We start from the raw sequence: 22131 nt of genomic DNA, 5'->3' as shown, positions 1-22131 counted from the left end.
ATAGTTCACCATCAATGACATTGAAGAAATATCAAAAGACTGATCTTGACATATTGACATCATTAATTAACTATTTCTAGTACTATAATTACCATAGAAGTTAGGGGAGGGAGATGTTGCTGCAGGTCAGGATAGTTAGGGAACATTTCATGGAAGAGGTGAGATTTGGGTTTTCCATCGTATGTACTAAGTAGTCAGCCAGGAGTCAACCTAGATGGGGGTGAAGTACAAATAGTGGGACAAAAAGAAAGGAAGGGAAAGAGGAAATTCATAATTAGCTTCATTTTAAAATTAGATAATGTGTGTACAAGGAGGCTGCCTAATGAGGTGAGAATGGGCCTGGACTTTGAGTCCCGACTAGGTCACTGGGCATGCCTTTTCTGAGCCTCCGTTTACTCATCTGTAAAATGAAGGCATTGAAGTTGATGACTGAGGAGGTCCCTCTTAGCTCTAAATCTATGAATGCTGAGTCCTCTGACCCGAGGAGCAGAGTGTTCAGAGGAGAGGCAGCCTTAGAGGTTATTCAGTCTAACGAGACCTTCTCTCCGCAGACTAGTCCGTACTCGTGTAATACATTTTAATGAGGAAGAAACTGATAATCCCTGACTTATTCAGCCTCAATAGAGCATGAGATTTGGATAATATTTCTAGTTGTAAGGATGGATTTGCCCTGGTTCATCCAAATGGTCCATTTGACCCCACATCTGCAGGAAGACTTCCAAGCTAGGATGAGGTGTACAGGGCCAGTGAGTTTGTTGAGGGTGGGGAATGACTTTGATTGGATCTAGTTAAGAAGCTGACTAGCTTCAGTGGGCCTGCATTGTTTATTTGAAGCAACAAATCTTCAAGCCCTCATTTACTATCCAAGGTTGAAGTCTAGGTTGAGAAATAGCAAATAACCAGAATATTATTGGCAAATAGATGATATCTATTAAAGTTTGGACTGGGTGGTGACATTTGACTAGAGCCCTGAGGAAAGGCCCATCTGCTGTAGATAGCAATTATAGATTCCCACCTACTTGTCATGTGCATGGTCCTTAAAGCCATCCCCCCTTTTTTCTTCTGGATTTCCTTCTAGAGTTGGAGTTCTTAACCTGGTCCCCCAAGGAGTTCATGGAGAGAATTTTGGGGGTCAGTTAACTTGGGAGAAAATTACATCTTTATTTTCATTAACTTCTAACTAAAATTTAGCTTTTCCTTCAATTATGAGTTAAAAACAAACAAACAAAAAGCATTATTCTGAGAAGGGGTCCATAGGCTTCACCAGACAGCTAAAGTGGTCTGGGACAAAAAAGTTTAAGGTCACTGCTGTTTATGTAGGTAGTTTCTTTGTCTGTTTCCCTCTGAGCTTAACCCAAACTTGAGAGTTAATATGGAGAAATTGGCTAACCCCTCTGGGCTGGAAGGTACCTTAGAGAGGAGTGAGACACCTGTTTTCTCACATATATACCCAGCAGAAGAAGGAAGTATAATATAAAGCTCAATTCCTTAGAGCCCAGGGATCTAGACTTTGGTTCATTCAACTATAAAATAAGGATAATAATTCCTGTTTTTTCAGAAGATCAAATGAGATATTGGATGTGAAAGTTTTGAAAAATGTGAATCGTGATGTAAATATAAGGTAGTATTATTGACTGTTGTTTGCCATGAGTGAATAGATGGTAGCTAGAAAGTGGACCTCTGAGTAAGGAAGATCAGGAGTCAGATTCTACCTTTAATACATATTGACTACATGACTTTGAGCTAATCCTCTAAATTTCAGTGTTCTCGGCCAGACGGTCTTCACCTCTTTTTGTGTCATGGACCCCTTCTCTGGATAATGTTTGCAAATGCACAAAATAAAATGCAAGAGATTATGTACAGGGCCTGGCACATAGTAGCCACTTAGTTTTTTCTAAAGGTTTGTTGCTCACATCTTCCGGCTCTGACTTGGGCAGTAAGTTTGTTGCCTTCAGATTTAGGGTAGGTTGATTCAGAGGAAGGATGAGGCCAGAGGCAACAGATTGGTGATGGGATGGGGGGAGGCTTTCTCTGTGCTTTGAAACTAGGTTCAAGTTTTTCTCCGAGGGGGATTCTTCTCAGTACTTTGGTTGGTGGGGCCAGCAGGGACAGAATTTGAGGTCTCCTGAAAACACCAGTTCACCCGTTGTTAGCTTTCTGGACGTCTACTTGCATGTTTCCTTCAAAATTAAGTCCTGGTCCTATAGCAGGATAGAAGCCTAGGTTTACAAGTGAAAGTGTCTTTGGAGCCCATCTAGCCTAAACCATATTTATACAGAGAAGGAAAATGAGGCCTAGAGAGATGAAGTATATATGGACATATAAAAGAATGTAAGTGGCTGGGCTGGGCTCCTACTCCTGCCCTTGCACTCTGAATCCAGCGATCCTTCCACTAAGCCAATCTAGGGCATGTGTATAGACATATGTATGTACGTGTGTATTATATATAACATTATATCCATATATAGGTGTGTATTATATATAAATACAGGTATTCTATATTATATAGATAGAATATATTATTATATACATATATGTGTATATTATATACATAAGTATTATATATTATAATATACATTGTATATATATCATATATACTACACATATATTTTATATATTGTATATATTATATACATATATTATATATATTTGCAAAGTTGTATTGATGCGTGTTACATTTTATTCATTTCTAAATATATCCTTTCCACCTTCTCCTAGTAATTGAGTCTTTCTTTGTAACAAAGAGATATATGTGTGTGTGTGTGTGTATTTTTTTTTTTTAAAGAAAGAAGACAATTTAGTCTGGGGGCATAATTAAAATAGATGTGTCTTTGCAGGGTTTGCCTATCTCTAGACCTCGGTTTTGGCTCCAGAGCGTGCCATGGCCAAGCTGGTGGTTTTTCTCCCACTGCTCTCCCAGTGAGACCCCAGACCAGGAAACCTGGACCAGGCCCCGGAAATAAGTTAGCCTGCTCTTGATAAGGAAGGGGAGCTGATGAGGAGGTGCAAAAAGTCTTCTGGCTTTCCTGTTGATTCCAGCACGGTGACTTCTATGCACTCTGGGAACTTGGCCTTAGGGAAGGGGGGAATGTCAACAGTGACCTGGAGCCGGGAATGTTTTGCACTGTTGGCTTTCTATCACTGACATCACTGTCAATAGGGTGGAGTCCTGAGGCAGGTACTAGAGGGATGAACAATTGTTGACGTTGAGAGCACATTTTAAATTTGGAAAAAGTGCTTTGCTTCCATTATCACTTGACCTTCCTAACAATCCTGTGAGGTATTAGAAGGAATATTCTCCCCATTTTGCAGATGAGGAAACTAAGGCTCAGAAAGGTTGAGCCTATGAGCATACAGATAGTAAGTGTCAGAGATGGCATTTAAACCTGTCCTGATTTCTGGGTATGTGCTTTTCCTATTACATCCTACTGCCTCTCCTATGATCAGATCTAGGAACCCTGACAGTGGCCCCCAAAGTGGGGTACATGTACCCTAAGGAGCACATAAGACAGTACATCAGGGTATGTAAAGGAACTGTTAACATCTCTATTTAAATTTATTTTTAATCTTTAAAAAATGTTATGAAAAAAATTGTGTTAAGAAAAATTATTTAATGGACAGATGAACATTGAGGGCTGCCAGGGTATATATTTGACTTTCTCTGTATTGCCAATACTTAGCACTGGGCCTGGAATATATGTTTCATAAATGGCTTGTTGACTGACTGACTGATTGACAGTTACCATGGACTGTGTATAAGATAGCCTGAGGGAAGAGTTGGAGATGTACAATGTAGAAGAATTGACAGTGGTGCCTCCATTCATCCATTAGCTTTCGGCACATTTTGGTGTACTGTAGTCTATCCACATATACCTGGTTAAATGGACTTAGGATCATATTATCTAATTTTAACTAAATTAACAAGATGGACAAGTGGCTTAAAAAGATCCCTAAAGAAGGGGCAGCTAGATGGATAGAGCACCGGCCCTGAAGTCAGGAGGACCTGAGTTCAAATCCAGCCTCAGATCAAACACTTGACACTTACTAACTGTGTGACCTTGGGCAAGTCACTTAATCCCAATTGCCCCCCCCAAAAAAAGATCCCTAAAGAGAACTGCAGATTGAAAATAACACTAATCATACTAACTCACAAGCTGACCCTTCTGCTCTTTGTACAAGCTCCTTCTTAGACACATTGAGAGGTATCAACAACGATCGTTCCAAGAAATCAATGCCCCTAATTCATAATTATTGAGATTATTTGAAACCTAGATTTGCCTCCATTATCATTAATGAATCAAGGTGCACAAGTACAAATTGTGCTGTCAGATATTAGCCAATGGCAGAATAAAGTCATCAAAATTAACAAGACATTTAAACAAAAAGCTATTGTTTTGGAAAACAATGTGTGTTAACTATAAAAACTCTTATATTTTCGCTCTTAAAAAAACTTAGAAACAGAATTTTTTAACCTTTTAAAAAAATCTTCCAAACAAAGAGTTTCAGTGGGTTTTGAAACCAATGTTAAAAATATAAAAATGCAGCACCTTCCAATTAGTTTTGGAAGAACAACTGATTGACATCAGGGAAGATGGAAATTTACTAGCTGGATTTCACCAGAAACCTTTGCATAGATTGGTGAATAGGACTTGAAGAATGAGTACTATGATTTAGTAAGATCAGCCAGTGATGCATTTCCATTAGGATCTGTGCATCTTTGAGAGGTGTCTTTTTTCAGCTATGACAGCCATTAAACCAAGTATTGAAATAAATTGAACTTAGAAACCAGACCTTTGAATTGCTGTATTACAAGGTATTAAAGTAAGGTTTTCAAAAATAATGAAGCATATTCCATCACATCCTTCTCAGTAAAATATCAATATTAATATTCTTAGTGAGAGCAAAAAGGTTTTAGGTACTGTCAATAAATAAAAATAAATTATTTTAAAATATTGTTAATTTCATCATTTCATTCTTTAAAATTTTTTATTTTTGAATGTATTTTATAATCCACATGTATATAGTAAATAAATTTAAGATATTTATATGTGCAGGATATAGGCTCAAATTTTTTACTCTTAGGGTAACAATGTGGAATGAAAAGAATTTGGAGAAATTTAGAAAAACTTAGAATTAAAGCCAGACATCTTCGTGCCACTTTATAAGGGGCATCCAGTGTATCTGTTTCTATGAGTCCATCAACAGACATGTAATTGAGTGGTTTGTTGGTTTAAACTGGGTGTCCTTTATCTGTAGTATTACAAAGTTAGACCAACAAATGTTATAGATGATCCATGTATTAGTAGTAAGGGAGATTTAGGTACGGCGGGGTCAGAGTTAAGTCTTCTCATCAGCTAGTGAGAGAAGAAAGGAGCCCTGAGGTTTCAAGTCTAGGAATGATCAAGGAAGTTCACTTTTCCCTGTTGCCTCTAGGAGAAAACTTAAACTCCTCAGCCTGGTATTGAAAGTTCACTGTTCATAATTTGACTTCCACCAGCCTTTCCAGACACGTGTCATGTTCTCCTCGTGTATTGTACATTCTAGCCAAAATGGCCTCCTTCCTCAAAGTACCTCATATTTACTTGTTCTTCTTACGTGTTGTATGTGTAAGTAAAATCAAAGCCCTTTGAAAACAGGAACTATTTCGTAGCCTCCAAACCCAGCATGATGTGTGGCTCATAGTAACAGCTTAACAAATGTTGAATTGAATGGCATTCTGGGAAGCACTGCAGTAGCTCCTTGGGGTTTCCCTTTCTGGGTTAACGATAGTGTTTGCACTCCTTACCTCTCAGGGTTGTTGTGAGGAAAGTGTATTGCAAAACTTGACATGCTATACAAACGTACACCTTCACTGCTAATTAGGGAGTTTAGTGTTAGAGACTTTAATCTTTAAGGGGCAAGCCAGGAACATCTGGAGGTTAAAGGATATGGTTAGAGTCACATGGCCAGTGTGGATCAGAGATGACGCTTGAACACGTCTTCCTGACTGTGGGCCATTGTCTCTCCACTCTACCATGTTTATTACTACTACTACTACTACTACTACTGCTACTACTACCACTACCTCTAGTACCACTACTACTACCACTACCAGTACCACCACTACAACTGCTACTACCACCACTACCACTACTACTATCACCACCATTACCACCACCACCACCACCACCACCGCCACTACTACTACTACTAACTACTGCTGCTGCTACTGCAACAACAACAACAACTACTACTGCTACTACTACTTCCCTAGAGGAGAAATTAAGATGGTCATAAATAAATGTTGGGGCCAGTTATTTTTGTTGGAAAGAATCCAGCATAGGAGGCAAGAGACCTTTAGTCTAGTCCCAGTTCTGCTACCAAGTCTCTTTGTGAACTTACCTTCTCTGGGCCTCGTTTTCCTCCTTAGTAAGATGAGGGTCTTGGTCTAGATCAGGGGTTCTTAATCTTTTTTTGTATCATGGATCTCTTTGTCAGCCTGATAAAGCCTTTGGATGGACTCTTTCTTAAAAAGAATGTTTTTAAAGAATTGAAGAAAATGCTAAACAGAGATAAGTGAAAAATGGAGATGTAATTTCCCCCCTGGCCATGTTCAGGGACCACCTGAAGTCTACCCGTGGACCCATTGTGGCGGTATCCTCAAACTCTGGGTTAAGAATCCCTAGTCCAGCTGATGGGGTGATCTTCCAGCTCAGAAAAGAAAGATAAATTCTTGGATCCTGTGATTTCTGCATTATGGATATTTTCTGTCCTAGGAACACTCAGGTGACTTCAAGACCTGTCTTTCCCAGCCATCTCTTTGTCCAGCATCCCTGCCCTGCCTTCCAGACTGGAGGCTTTATGACCATGTCAGGCCGGGGAGGATGAATGGGCGTCTCAGATATTGGCCTTGTCGTGCGTAATGGGGCTAATGTATAATGCGTCGCTTGGGCCCCAGTAAGGGGAGCAGTGAATTGGACGGCTGTTATGTTCATTCACATTACTGATGAGCCAAGCACAGGAACCTGATCAAGGAGGGAGAATTGGGGGGAAGGGGGAGAGAGAGACGAAAACAAACCCTGAGGAGAAGTGATACTGCTCCTGCTTTCTTGCCAGAGAAAATGGCACCAGTTTGAGGGAGGAATTGATGGAAACGGAAGAGGAAGGAAGAGGACTTTGGGATTAGAATCTGTCTCTATGTGATCAGATGTGGTCACTGCCATAGGGATGGCTAATCTAGATGGTTCTATTCAGAATTTTAAGTGATTTACACAAAATTGACATCTGTGTCTGGTCTGGATTTAGGAGCTGGAAGAGGCCTCAGAGGTCATCAGAGAAGAGACGGAAGACTTGGATTCAGATTCTGCATACTAGTTATGTGACCATGGGCAAGTCACTTAATTCAGCCCCCTGGCCTTCAGTTTCCTTGGCTATAAAACTGGGAGAATAACACCTGGGTTAGTTCCTAAACCACAGGATTTTTGTGAGGCTCAAATGAGCTAGTATATGTAAAATACATGCAGATATCAGTTATTATCTGCTCCATTCCCCTTCTTTTACAGATGGGCAAATTGAGGTCTAGAGGGGCAAGTTCAGAAAGGTAGCAAGTGGCGGATCTGTGCTAGGCAGAGAGTGGTATGGTAGAAGGAGTCTTGGATTCTGAACTGGATGTGCTACTTACTACCCGTGAGACTTTGGGCTTTACTCTCCTTATCTATAAAATTAGAGGTTTAGACTAGATAATCATAACTGACATAGAGGCAGCAAGATGATATCGTGGTTAGATTGCTAGACTTTGAGTCCAGAAGACCAGAATTCAAATCCTGCCTCAGATGCTTATTAGCTGTGTGATCTTGGGCAAATCATTGAATTTTACAACCTCAATTTTCTCATCTAGAAAATGAGGATAGCACCTACCTCACTTGATGGTTATAAGGATAAAATGAATGCCAACAGATGCAAAGTAATTCTCATTACGACCTCATTTGGACAATTCGCCTCACCATTCTAGGGGCTGAATTTCCTTATCTGTAAAATGAGGGGGTTAGGGTTAAATGAACTTACAGGATCAAGCTTAGTCTGTTATAACTCCTCCATCATATTGATGAGGAGACCCAGGTTACTTGCCTATGGTTATATGGTGAGCTAGCAGCAGACTGGGGCTAGGACCCAAGTCTCCTCCCTCCCAACTGAGTGCTTGTTCTGCTATGTTATATATAGCTAATAAACATGAGATATTTTTTTCCTTTGCAGTAATAGGACCCAAGACATGAAATATGAGCTAGCCTGAGAGTCTCATATTGTTAAAAGGACAGAGAGATTTATATTGGGGTAGTAAGTGCTAGGTATGAGCTCAAGTGTAAAAGATTGGACTTCAGCCCAACTGTTGAAATTTGGTAGAATGGGGGAGGCCGGGGGTGGGGAGGGGGATGTTTATGTTGAGGAAATCCCAACCTTCCCCCTTTCTGTTGGCCCACCACCAATTGTATGCATGGTAGTCATGCTAACATAATACTGCAAGCAGTGCTTATAGCAATCCTACTTTATGGTAAGGACAAAGTAGCATAATCAATATATGACATATGCACATCATTTTATTACCTACCATAAATTTGTTGGCTGAAAACCAAACCATTAAGCAGAATTCAAATGCGAGCCATTGACCAGATCCCAAACTGCAAGTAATGATCTTACACCTTTTCCTGAGGACTTTGATGTAAGTTTGTTTGACTTGGCATTCATCTATGTTTTTTTTTCTTCTATTTCCCTCAGTCTTAAAGGTACAGTGGAGTAGTAGATAGAGTACTGCTTAGACCTGGAGTCAGGAAAACCTGGGTTCTCATCCTGCCTCTGAAACATACTAGCTATGTGACCTTTGACCTGTTACTTAATATCTCAATATTTCAGGCAACTCTCTAGGGACTCATCTACTGAATCACAAAGATGGTGATCTGTGTTGGTGGTTCTCACACCAGTAGGTCCCCATGCTGCTGCTGAAATCACCAGTCTTTCCTATATTTGCCTGTTTCCATTATCTTAGCGTCATTCATTCCCCCTTCTCCAAATCAGACTTTAAAAAAATATATCTTTGCAAAGACGGTGAACTGGTGGACGACCTAAATTGACCGTGGATAGGGAAGGAATCCTTTGATGAGCATCTAGCAAAGCTGGATGTGTTCAGATAATAACATCCTGATTCCATAGGATCCATGAGAATAGGAGAATTGACAAGGATTGCTGAGCCCCTCGCTGTTGTTTTTGGAAAACTTGATGATTTTTTGTTTTTTTTTTAAAAGGTGTGTGGGTGGGATGGCGCAGAAATTGAGCCTGGAAATTTGATCTATATTGGCTTAGCTTCAATTCTTCTGAAGATATTGGAACAAATTGTCAAAAAGAAAAAAATCAGCCAACAGTGGCCAATGTGCCAAGACTAGGTATTGGATAGTAACCCACATGGTGTCCAGAAGAGTAAATCATTCAGCCTGTTGTAATTTCTTTCTATCACAGTGTCAGGCCTCCTTGATAGATGGAAGCTATTGACATAATCTATTTGGACTTCCCTGAAGCTAATGACCCCATTTCAGGGGACATTCTTATCAATAGGTCAGGGAAATTCAGTCTGCATCATATTACTGTCCGTCATTCTCAAAGAATATCAATCACTCTTTTAGCTGGTTGGTGTTAATGAGGTCAAGGCCGTGGGTTGATTTCCATCCAGGCTAGTTAACTTCACATGAAGAAAAACTCTTGTTTCATAATTCCAGGCTATCTAATCACAGCCAACTCTCCAGCAGATGTGTGCCTTTGGCAACAATGGGGATGGAGTCAGAGAGTGTGGATGACTCAGAGCAGTCCATCTTTGCTAATGGTAAAACCAGCTAAAGTCTATTTTCTGCTGATTGAGGAGATCAGAAGCATCATAGAATTAGGAAATTTCCAAGTCATTATTATGATTCTGTCCCTGAGGGCTATAGAGTCATGTAAGGGTCCAAGGTCAACCATGCTAGTTGATAGAACCATGACTTGAAACCAGACCTCTTGGTTTAGTGGTCTAGTCGTCTTTTCTGTTGTATGGGAAAAGTGCATAGTGGGGACAGCTAGGTGGCACAGTGGGTATAGCACTGGCCCTGGAGTCAGGAGGACCTGAGTTCAAATCTGGTCTGAGACACATAACACTTACTAGCAGTATGACCCTGGGCAAGTCACTTAACCCCATTGCCTAGCCAAAAAAAAATTGGAAAAAAAAAAAAGAAAATAGCATAACAACAGTCCAGCAACCCCAGTGGAGGCATGGTTTTAGTGATTATAAGTAGTCTCATCCTTGCTAATGGATGGATTCGAGCTTGGACTCATTAAGCCTATACACAATGGAGAGTGAACAAGAGTTACTTTTTTTTTCTGGGCCTGTTATTTCATTGGTGTGGGGGAATTCTTTGTGTGGAAGTTCCCTTTACCAATACAAATCAGCAACATTTCTGCAACCTACACTTTTTTTTTCTTTTTTTTTTTCCAGGCAATTGGGGTTAAGTGACTTGCCCAGGGTCACACAGCTAGTAAGTGTCAAGTGTTTGGTCTGAGGCCAGATTTGAGCTCAGGTCCTCCTGACTTCAGGGCCGATGCTCTATCCACTGCACCACCTAGCTGCCCCCAACCTACACTTTTTGAGAATTGCCTCGGGCACTCAGAGGTCAAACAGCTTGCCCAGGGTCCCCCAGCCAGTGGGTATCAGAGGTAGGGCTTGAAACCAGATCCTCCTGACCCCAAGGGCAATCCTCTGTCTACCATAGCACACTGCCTTCTTAGAGACACCACAGGAAGCATGCACAAGTTGAAGAGTCCTGTCTTTGGAGGAGGGAAGGTTGGTTGGAGATCCTGGCTCTTTCCTTCATCTTTCTGTGATTTCTCTGCAATCTTGCTTTGAAAATAAATCCAAAAAGATTCTTTTCAATTTGATGAATATTTCCTGCCTATAGCATTTCCACATTATTTTCATATACTTTTGGTAAATTGCCGCTAGGCCAAATTATGATATTGCTGAAGATTATGATAAGCTGTTCCTCTCTCCTTTCCATTCTTCCTTCCTTCCTTCCTTCTTTCCTTCCTTCCTTCTTCCCTCCCTCCTTCCTTCTCTCTCTTTTCCTCGCTTGTCCTTCTCCCTCATTCCCTCCCTTCTTTTTACCATTCTCTCTCTATCTCCATCATTCTCTCTTTCCCCACCCTTTTCCTCATGCACCTATGACACTCATGGATCTTCAGTGTCAGCTAATTTAATTCACACTGAAGTCCAAGGGTTGTCATATGTTCTTCCAACTGTGGAGTATTTACATTTTCAAAGAAGATCTGCCATGGGGCAATGCTTAGTTCAAAGAAATGAATGGTAGAAATCCAGGCATCAGGAACAGGCCAGTGGGGGTGCTTATTTTGGACTGGGCAGGGCTCTTCCATTTGTGCCGTGTGGTTGGCCACCTCTTATTCTTCCTGGGTTCCTGAGCATGATTGTTCCCGAGCATCCCGTGCCCCACCCAGCTACTGCTATTATCCCCTTGAACCACTGGCACTAAGGCTTTCAGGGGAAGAATAAGCCTATGGTGAGCTCTCCTTTTGCTGCACCCCCTGCATGGGCCATGACTAGAATACTCATTAGTCTCTGCTCCTTTAAAGTCAAAATGAGGAGCATACTGAGCCCTCTCTCTTTCACTCTTCTTAAAGCAACTTCATGTGAAATGAATCAGTGCAAAGAAAAAAATATTCAAGGGCTCTAAAGCAGGTTGTATGACTGCATATAGAATCTTTGAATTGGAAAGAACATGAAAATGTCCTTAGTTCTTCCATTTCTTTCTTCAAGCTGAACATCAGATAAACCATCTAAGCCACAAAACACTGTGACCATGGTGGCACTTACTGTCTATTTGCTTCCTTAAGGACTTAGCATATGCTATCTTCCGAGCTAGTAAGCAAGGCCCTGGAGCTTGTGGAGGGTGTCATAGCTCTTGTTGTATCCTTAATATGTGCCCGGTACATAGGATCCAGGATTTACAAGTGACCTCACTGACCAGCTCTTCCAGGAGCCCTTAATCTTAGACCTCTGTGACAGTCATTCTGGTGAAGCCTATGGACCCCTTCTCAAAATCTTGTGTTTTTTTTTTTTAATTCATAATAGAAGGAAATGCTAAGGAACAGAAGTTAATGAAAATAAAGATGTAATTTCTTTACATCTCTATGTAGGAAGGACGTGTCAGAGCTGGAACTAGAGACCAAGGTGTATTGACTCCTAGTTCACTGTTTTTTGTGGTTTAGCTTTTCATGTGTATACATCACATTTCCCCAACTAGACTGTATGCCTTTTGAGGGTGGGAACAATGTCTATGCATTGTGTGTGTGTGTCACTCACAGAGCCTAGCACCTTGATACATAGTAGCTACTGAATAAGTGTTTGTTGAATGAATGAATAACAGTTGCCTTAGTAGTTAACAGCTTTGAATGGACATTGCTACCTGAGCTTGAGAAACATTAGGGAGCATCTTGTGGCTGTGGGTGTAGGGGTGGTTGGGAAAAGCAAGAAGAGTGTCTTCAGCCATCAGTCCCAGCTGGAAATTTACTATTAATGAATTCTGATCTCTTCCCCATTTAAATGCATCTGGCCCTTCAGGGACCATTGGGCAGCAAAGCCTCATATCAATCTAGCGATGAAATTGATCAAGCCTCACTTTAACTCTGCATCTCTGTGAGTGGGGTGAGTGTCAGCCTTCTAGCTTGCTCCCTGCTCTCCCAGCCCCTCTGGAAGGAGTGTGCACAAGCCCTTGCTAGCTTCCTGATGCTCACAATCAATGCTGCTTGGACAGGGCTCCTAATTGCAATGGTCTTGGTGCTGTGGGGAATTCCCCTCCCAACCTTTATCCTCAGAGACCTGATACCCAACTAAGCAGGGGACAGTGGGGGGTTTGAAGTGCTGGGTTATCTGCTTCCTGATCACTGTGGGAAGTGGGGAATCACTCTTTATCCCAGCCCTAAATCCATGGATTAGACCACAGCTCACTTCCTAGAGTGTGGGGAATAATATTTATAAAAAGCACTTAGCACAATGCCTGGCACATGACAAGCACTATATAAATACTAATTCTCTCCTTCCCCTCCCTTTCTCCCTTTAGCAGTAGGAAAGCTTCTCATTTCTCTTATCATCATCATCATCATCATCATCACTACCACCACCCCCATCATCATCATAGTATTTCTTATATAACAAGATTATTATTTAAAAAGCACAGTCCCATTGTATATGGCATTGAGGTCCCTGGTGGGAAGAGGAGGGGAAATTCCAAGCAGTTCATTTGACTCCTCAGGAGCCAAAAGAAAGCTGGAATGGGAGAGTCATTTGACCTCCTAGGGCCTCAGTTTCCTCATCTGTAAAATGAGGAAATGGGATTAGCTGGCCTCCAAAGTCCTACCCATCTGTAGACCCACAATCCTGTGAGCCTATGGAAGGTGAAACAGCTGAGCAAGATGAGATTCTGTGGGGAGAGCGATGAGCCCTTTACATTGTGGGGTAGCAGAAAGGACATCAGATAAGGGTCAGGAGACCTGGCCCTGCCAGTCACTAGCTGTGCAATAGTGTACAGGCCACTAAAACCCTGTGGGCCTCAGCTTCCTCATCCAGAAGATGAGAGCTTTGGATTGGCTGCCCTCTTAGGACCCTTCTAGCTCCAAGTCCATGAGCCTTTGCTAAGTTCCTTCCCAGCTTTTAAATCTATGATCCTGTTACCTCTAAGGCCTCTTCAGCTCTATCATTCAGTGAATGGTTTTTGAAATTAAAGTTGGTTAAAGGGGTAGTGAAAACAACAACAATAACAACAACAAAACAGAGGTGGTCAGCACAGAATAGGTGTTTAATAAATGTCAGTGAGTTAGCCGTGGTGCACCTGGTGCATCTATTGCATGTCATGTTATCCTTTGGCATGGGGAGAGGGAGAGAGAGAGAAAGGGGGGGAGGACAGAGACAGAGAGAGACAAAGAGAGAGACAGAGAGAGAGAATGAAAATGGAGGGAGAGAGAGAAACTGAATGAGAAGACAGAGTGGAGAGAATGAAGGGAGGGAGAGAGAAAAGAGGGAGGGGGGGGAGAGAGGGGGGGAGGGAGAGAGAGAGAGAGAGAGAGAGAGAGAGAGAGAATGTGATGCCCTGCGTTAGCTCAGCTTTGCAAACCTGTTTGCTGTCAGTTCTTGAAAAAAGAAAAGACAAGAAAAGAAAAAAGCCAAGCAGGAACTGGAACAGAATTGATTAAGCTCCCAACTTGCCTGATGCCATGAGCTGAGATATGGCTTGGGCTCCCAGAGGAGCAGGAGTGGGGGAGGGGGGCAGGTGGGAGAAAGGGAGGGGAGTGTGGGGGAGATTTTTGGCCAACCCCGGCTGCCTCTCCATGGGAGCTGGGGCGAGTGGCCTCCAGCTGAAAGGAAGCCTGTGGAGGGCGGGGGATGGGGTTGGGAGGGAGCCCCCCGAAAGCTTTCATCGGCTCCCCGTTGCTAGAGAAACGGCTTCTTTTGTCTGTGTATGCTTGGAGCAGCTGCTGCTTTCAGAGCTGGGGCCCTTCTCACGGAGGGGAGATTGTGTGCAGTCAATGCGGGGGAAGGAGGCCAGGGCCAGAGTGGGCCCCCAGTGAAAAGGCCAGTGGGAACGCAGGCTATTCACCCTGCTCTGGATGGGAGGCCGGGCTGCTGAGAGGGAGGGGGCCTCTGGAGTCCTTCCCGCTGGGTCTCTGATGAAATTAACAGCCTGCCCTGGGAGCAGGCCCTGGCTTCTATCCTGCTGCCTCGGGCCTTCTCTCCTTCCTTCCTCCCTCCCTCCTCATCGCCCCATTTGGATCCTTTCTATTGTCTCTCCTCGGGCTTTCTGTCTCTATGGCTGTAAGATGGGAGGGATGGAAGAGGGCAGGGCAGAAAGAGGGAAGTAAATATAGGAAAATCTGTTTAGTGCTGGGTTCCAAGATTGAAGGGGGAGTGGCCGTAGTAAATCACATCATAAGATTGGGGTTTGGATTTAGGGAGAGCTTGTAGCACTGGCTTGGTAGGTTCATAGATTTAGAGCCAGAGGGTACTTTCCACGTCATCTAGTCCAACCCTCTAATGCAGATGAGGAAACAGACCCACAGAAGTTAAAGAATTTGCATAGTGGTGATTTTTTTTGGGGGGGGGGGGCTATTGCCCAAGCCTTGTCATATGGAATAAAGAGCTGGGTGGTGCAAACTGTCCTTATTGCCCTTAAAAATCTCCCTACCCCCCCCCCCTGGGTGGCAGAAATTCCCATCTCACTCTGTTGGATTAAATCATTAAAGGGTTCAAACTGGTTAAAAAGTACAAATAGGTTAAGCCATTATGAGCCATTCTTGCCTTGATCAGATTAGCTACTGGAGAAGGGCTCTGAGGGAAAGGAACATGCGACAGTTTTGAAGGTGGGGAAGGCATTGGCTTGGGTGGTGGCTGGGGGTTCCATTTTGGACAGGTAATATGATTCTCAGTAGATGAAGGGATAGACTTGGAGTCAGGTAGAACTGGATTCAATTTTTGCCTCAACTTCTTACTATCTGTGTAACCCTAAGTAAATCACTTACCTTTTTCCAGCCTCAGTTTCCTCATCTGTAAAATGAAGATTAATAACAAGTCAGTAAGCATTTGTGTAGAACCCAGTTCTACCAGTTCTGGAGCTCTTTCCTTGGGTATATTTGGTCTGATGGGCAGTGCAGAGTAGGCCGTGTAAAAGAATGGGGACTTAGGAAATGGTGGCCAACTTCTCCAGGTGTGTCTGCTGAACCTTGGCAACAGCTCAGTTGACTCAGTCCAGAGTGGACAGCTTCCCCACTACAGCCCTGTCCAGCATTCCCGAGACCAAGCTAATGGACAAAATTCTATGGGGTTCAGGCCCAAGGGCCTGGTGGAGAGCAGGCTTGGAACAGCTGCCTTTGGCCCCTACATAAACCTGGTCGTTTGGTTGCAGAAGGAGCAAATGAATGAAATAATAGATTACACTTTGAATTTCTTTAGCATAATGTGCTGCCTTTCCATATTAGTTCTCTTACTTTGTTATCCTAACCCTGGGAGAGATGGGAAGGTAAGTCTCAATATAGGCTGCATTTTTCTCCCAGAATCTGGCTTGTCTAAAGTGTAAATGTGGCCTGATTGGTATTACTTTTCAGTGCAGACACATATTTTCCATTCAAAGGAATAATAATAATTGCCATTTATATAACACTTTAAGGTTTGTAAAATACTTTATCTACTTTGCCTCATTGGGATATGGGCCTCTCAACAGCCCTTTTGGATTAGTGCTATAGATATTACCTCCATTTCATATATAGGAAAACTCAGGCTCAGATAGGTTAAAGGACTTGCTAAGACCCATGCAGGTCTGAGACAGGATTTTTAACGTAGGTATTTCTAACTCTTAAGCCTGCACTGTGAGGCATGGGAATATTAGTTGTTGTAGAGAAGAAGGCAGCTGGAGAGGATGGGTGAGGGGGAGAGAGGAGGTTCATATTGGTGTCCTGGGGCAAATGACCTTTGGGTCCATGCTAATTATCAATTGCTGTATGGAGAAGTTTGGGGACAGTGAGTTCTTCCTGACTTGGCAGAGAAGTAGGGGAAGACCATATGAAAAAATCCCCCAAATCAATAATAATTAGGAATACAAATTAAAACAATTCTGAGATTCCCTTTTGTATTCATCAGATTGGCAAAGGTGGATAAAGAGGAAAATAGCCATTGTTGGAGGAACTGTGAGAGAATAGAATAGCCACACTGATGGACTGTTGGTGAAACTGTGAGTTGGTTTAACCACTGTGGAAAACAATTGCAACTATAACCTCACAGTGACTAAACTGAATCTCCCCTTTGACTCAATGACACTATTATTAGGCATGTATCCCACCGAGATTAAGGAAAGAGGGGAATATATGCAAGAATATTTATAGCAGCACATTTTGTGGCAGCAAAGGCCTAGAAATGAAATAGGTGCCAATGACTGAATGAATCGTTAGTCACTCAATCAGTAAACATTTATTAAACCCCAACAATGTGCCAGGCAGTGTTTTAAGTACTGAGGATGCCAAGGAAAGCAAGAGACAGTCCCGGCTCTCAAGGAGCTCACAGTCTAATGGGGGAGACAACATGCAAATAATTACATCCAAGCCATATACAAAATGAATTGGAGATAATTAACAGAGGAGAGGTATGTGATGCAATAATAGGGAATACAGAACAAATGACAAATAGGATGGTTTCAGAGAAACATAGGAAGACTTCTATGAACTGATATAGAGGGAAATAAGCAGAACCAGAGGAAAAATTTACATAGTAAACCAGAGGAACCATATCATAGCAGAACCAGAGGAAAAATTTACATAGTAAAGAGAGTAATATAAATGAAAACAACTTTCAAAGACCATGAAACTCCTATCAAAGCCACAATGGTAATTTTAAGAGATAGAGGGCCAAACATCATTTCTGCCTCTTGACAGAGATAATGGACTTGAGGTACACGATGAAATATTCTCAGATGTGATCAATGTATTGATTTGTTTCTCTGGATTATATATTTATTTATTTTGTCCCCCAAAGGGCTTCTCTTGAGGTGGATGGTAGTAGGTTATTAGGTAGTGACAGATATAAAAAAGAGCATCAATAAAACATTTTTAAATGCACTAAAGAAAACAAAAAAAGTATAGAAGTAGGCACAAAGCAGTTTTGTTTTACTACTTTGTTAAATGAAGACTATTTTATATATGTAAACATATTCACTCTAATGAGGTTGTAACAAAATTGCTGTATTTGTGCATGCTTTTGTACTTTTTGGGTTTTTTTTTGTGTGTCTATTATATATGTATCTAATAGATATGTATCTATTATCTAATAATAGATTATCTATTAGATACATATGTAAATACATTAATATATTATCTAGTAGATGACATATCTACTAGATACATATGAATATATTATTCAATAATACATTGTTATCATCTCTGCATCTATGTATATATGTATTATATATACTATATCACGCATACACACACACTTGAAGAAACTGGATGTGACAGTTTGGTTTCTTATAAGCTTCTTTATTCTTTGTACATTAAGATATTTATATTTGTTGATGGTGAAGTTTATGATACAAAGGAAAAATTAACTAAGACAAGAAAAAAAAGAAAGGAAAAATTTGGAGTTCACTCATCTTTAGTTGTTTCTCCAGTGATTGTGGTTGTGAGCACATTTGGTTAGGCCACACTGACTTTTGCTATGAAGGACTGGGAGTGAGGAAGGAAGGGTGGTACTGTTAGCTGTTGATTTCCATTGGGAGGTGGAAGAATATTCTGACACAGTGGAGAAGTAACAGAGCTGAGACTAGACATTTGTGAGCCCTAAGCAAAGTCTGAGAATTACACATGCCTGCTCCTGTTTGAAGCTTGTCCATTGTATCCTGGTAGGCCTAGGTGGTAGAATGTAATTGGAAGGGACGTTGGAGATCACCTAGTCCGGTCTTTTCTTTTAATAGATGAGGAAACTGAGGTCTGGGGAAAAGAAGTGACTTGTCCTAAGGTTACATAGTTAATAAATAGCAAAGTTGGGTCCTTGTGTTCTGAATCCCTGGCTCTTTTAGCTGCACTATGGAATATCTGGATTTTAGCAATGCATTTGACAAAACTACTCTGATATCCTTTTGGACAAGATGGCACATTATGAATTGGTTGATAGCACATTTAGGTGGTTTTGGAATTGATCACTTGGACTTCAGATACATTAATTACTGGACCAATGTTAAGTGGGAGAGAGGTCTGGACCGGTAGGCCTTAGGACTTTGTCCTTGGTCCTGACATGTTCACTATTTTCCTCCACATCTTGAATGAAGATATAGTGTGCCTATTAGATTTGTCATCCAGAGATGGGCGGGACAGGTGACATGTTATGTTGGGTGGCATGATCCAGTATGTTCAGAAGTAGTCTGGTGAAGTAGATAAACCCCTGGACTTAGAGTCAGGAAGACTTGAGTTTGAATCCTGCCTCAGAAATTTCTTATGTATATGACCCTGGGCAAGTCACTTCACCTCCATCTGCCTCAGTTTCTTCATTGTTAAAATGGATATGATAATGGTATCTAGATCCCAGGGTTTTTGGAAGGATCAAATGAGGTAACATAGGTAAAGTGCTTTGCATAACATTAAAATCCTATATTAATATCAAATGAGATAATTAGTCAGTCATCATTTACTAAGCACCTACTATGTGCCAGGTACTGTGCTAGCTGCTGGGAATGTGAAGAAAGGCAAAACATAGTTCCTATTCTCAAGGTGCTCAAAGTCTATCAAGGCTTGTTGCAACATTGCTAGTTATGAGCATGATGAAGATGATAGTGATGATGACGACGATGACGGCAATGGCTACAACAACATTGGGCCAGAGCTAAAGATGTGAAATTTAGCAGGGATCAGAATAAAATCCATCTTCCATTCAACTTACCTCCCCCCTCCCCCCCAAGCCCTGCCACCTCCTATTTATATGGGAACAGGATAGTGGAGGCCCAGTTTAATAGTAACTCAGTATGAAGACCTGGGATATTCCTTGTGAATCAATATGTGACCATAATGCAAACCACCCCTGGGATGAAGTGGTTAAAAAAGCTCCCAGGACCTTAGTAGAAGCTGAATGTTCAGGTCACAAAAGGTGACAATCCCACTGCTTTCTGCCCTGGTCAGATGCATTGATTAAGTACTGACTGTCTTCTGGGCACTGTGCTAAGTACTGTATGTGTTTGGGTTTGAGATCTCTGTCCTTCTCTGTCTCAGTCTTTATCTCTATCTTGTTTATACCTAGTTGTTTGTCTTTTGTCTCCCCCATTAGATTGTGAGCTGCTTGAGGGCAGGACTATCCTTGCCATTCTTTGTTGTCCCCAGCACTTGGCACAGTGATTGGCACATAGTAAGCATTTCATAAATATTTATTAATTGACTGACTAAATTTATAATCCTAAGGTCCTACAATACCAGCTCTGAGGATTTATAAGCCTTCTAGAGGCTGGCTGTTATAGGTACCCAGAAACTGAGACTGAGACAATCTCTGTCCAGTTTAGGAGATGATGCCAGAGAAATGTTTAGAAAGCCTTAAGTTCTAATCATTCTTACTTCAGGTCCTTTTCCCCCTGGGTTTTGGAGAAGTGCATAGTCTCCTATATCACATTCTTTCTGCTATACTATTCTGAATTTTAAGTAAGGGATAACATAATCACCCAAATTATGTTTTGCATGCCAGCCTAAAGTATTGTCTCTTTTTCCCTAAGACATTCCTTTCTAAGAGCATAACCACTGAATCTGCCATATTTGTGTATTGATTTTTTAGTTATCTTTATAGAGGGAGCTATGTGCTCCATCTCCTCTAGGATTGTGACCCTGCTCCCTACCAGGAGCACTAAGAGACGGGAATGATTGAGTAGCTGAAAAGGACTGAGATTGTATGTTTTCAAATCATCCTTGTCTCTCTGTCTTTCATTTCGTCTGTGTGAGGAAGTCCCTGGTGTGGAAACTCCATCTACCAATGCAGGTCAACACCCACTCTGTAATTTATAGTCTTAGAGACAGAGAACATGAGAGGTCAGATGATTTATACATGGTCAGAGGGCTAGTGTGTGTCAGGCAGCGTTTGAATCCACTTGACTCCCAGGTAACTCTCTCTCCACTCAACCATATTGCCTCTCTAGCTTCTCTCAGTCACCCATTATAGGGTTGGGTTAGTTGATCCCTTAGGTTTCTAGAAGCCTTAACATCCTTAAGATTCTCCAGCTATTGGTGACATTCTGCCCACATGTATCCTTAGCCCATGGAATTAACTCTAAAACCTTGGTCAGGTGTGATTATTTCTTCTCGGTAAGAACCATTACCTATTCTAAGCCCACCTTGCTTCAGTGATATCTTCATTCCACAGAGGTAGGCACATTGAGATGTCCTCTGCCCAGAGATGGACCAAGGCCCAGGCTAGGTAGGCAGCTGTTAAGGGTACAACATGCAGGAAGTCAAAGAATGAGGGAAATTTTTTCAAGGGACTTTTTATTAAGTATCTATAATTTTAGTGGCAGAAAATTCTGCCTTCTGGCCATGTTGGTATTTATTTTGTGACAAATCCAGTTGCATGTGTTACAGTTAAGACTCAAGGCCTTTGTGGATGGTAACATTTAGACAAGGCAATTTAAAATCTTATCTAGTGTTCACAAAGCTTTGTCCTCTCTGTATTTGTTTCATATTTGCTTCCAAGCTCCTGGAGGTTAGGAGCCATGGGTATATTATGGGATTCATGTGGTCTGTGCCATAACGCCATCCTTGATTTGACAGCAATAACAGCAGTAGTAGTAGTGATGGTGGTGATAATAGTGGTATTAATTAATTAATGATAATAATGAAAGCTAGCATTTAATTGTGTGAGGGATTTTGATACTTTCATGTGGGCAAGACTTTGCCTGGAAATTCAAAGCATCAGTTTATTTCCAAATGGAGTTTTAATTAGGAATTTTTAGGCCCAGGGCAAAACACCACAAACCATGCCCCGGGCAAGAAGAACAAAAAATGTTCTCCTTTGGGAATTGGGATTGGAGCATCACCATGTGGTGTGGACATAGAAACCTAGGACACTGGCAAAAAGCTGAGGAATGGGAGAAAAGAGAAATTTTCTTTTTGCTACCCAGTTAATGAGCTTTGTTTGTGGGTTGCCGTGGCAAATTCTGTCAGTGCTCTCTAAATTTGATGCCCTGTGGTTAAACCCTGATTACGGAACTCTCTATCGCATTGATTCAACAAATATTTACGGAGCGCCTTATATGGGCTCAGTTTTGTGCGAGCCATTGGAGATAAATGGAAATATAATGCACAGTATCTGGTCGTGGGGCAGATGCTTTGAGTATTTTAAGAGGAACTTGGACAAATGCATCCAGAGGGAGCAATCAGAGTGCTAAAGGGTCTGGAAAACGTGGCATATGAGGAATGGTGGAAGGAAATGGGGGTTCTTAGTCTGGAGGAGAGAAGACTTTTTTGGGGGGTAGGAATGATAGCTGGCTTGCATATTCGAAGGACTAAAGCCCCTTGAGACGAATAGGAGGGCAGAGAAGACCTATCTACGTTCACGTGTAA

General features: G+C 41.7%; 1 protein-coding gene across 2 annotated transcripts in view; it reads left to right on the top strand.

The window, feature by feature from the left end:
• SRGAP3 (SLIT-ROBO Rho GTPase activating protein 3) overlaps positions 1 to 22131 on the top strand; it is a 274861-nt gene that overhangs the window by 99695 nt on the left and 153035 nt on the right. The gene's annotated exons all lie outside the window — the stretch shown is intronic.

This window comes from Vombatus ursinus, unplaced genomic scaffold, assembly GCF_900497805.2.
Source record: "Vombatus ursinus unplaced genomic scaffold, bare-nosed wombat genome assembly UNPS02014773.1, whole genome shotgun sequence".
Classification (NCBI taxonomy): Eukaryota; Metazoa; Chordata; class Mammalia; order Diprotodontia; family Vombatidae; genus Vombatus; species Vombatus ursinus.
This window is presented reverse-complemented; position numbering and strand designations above follow the sequence as displayed.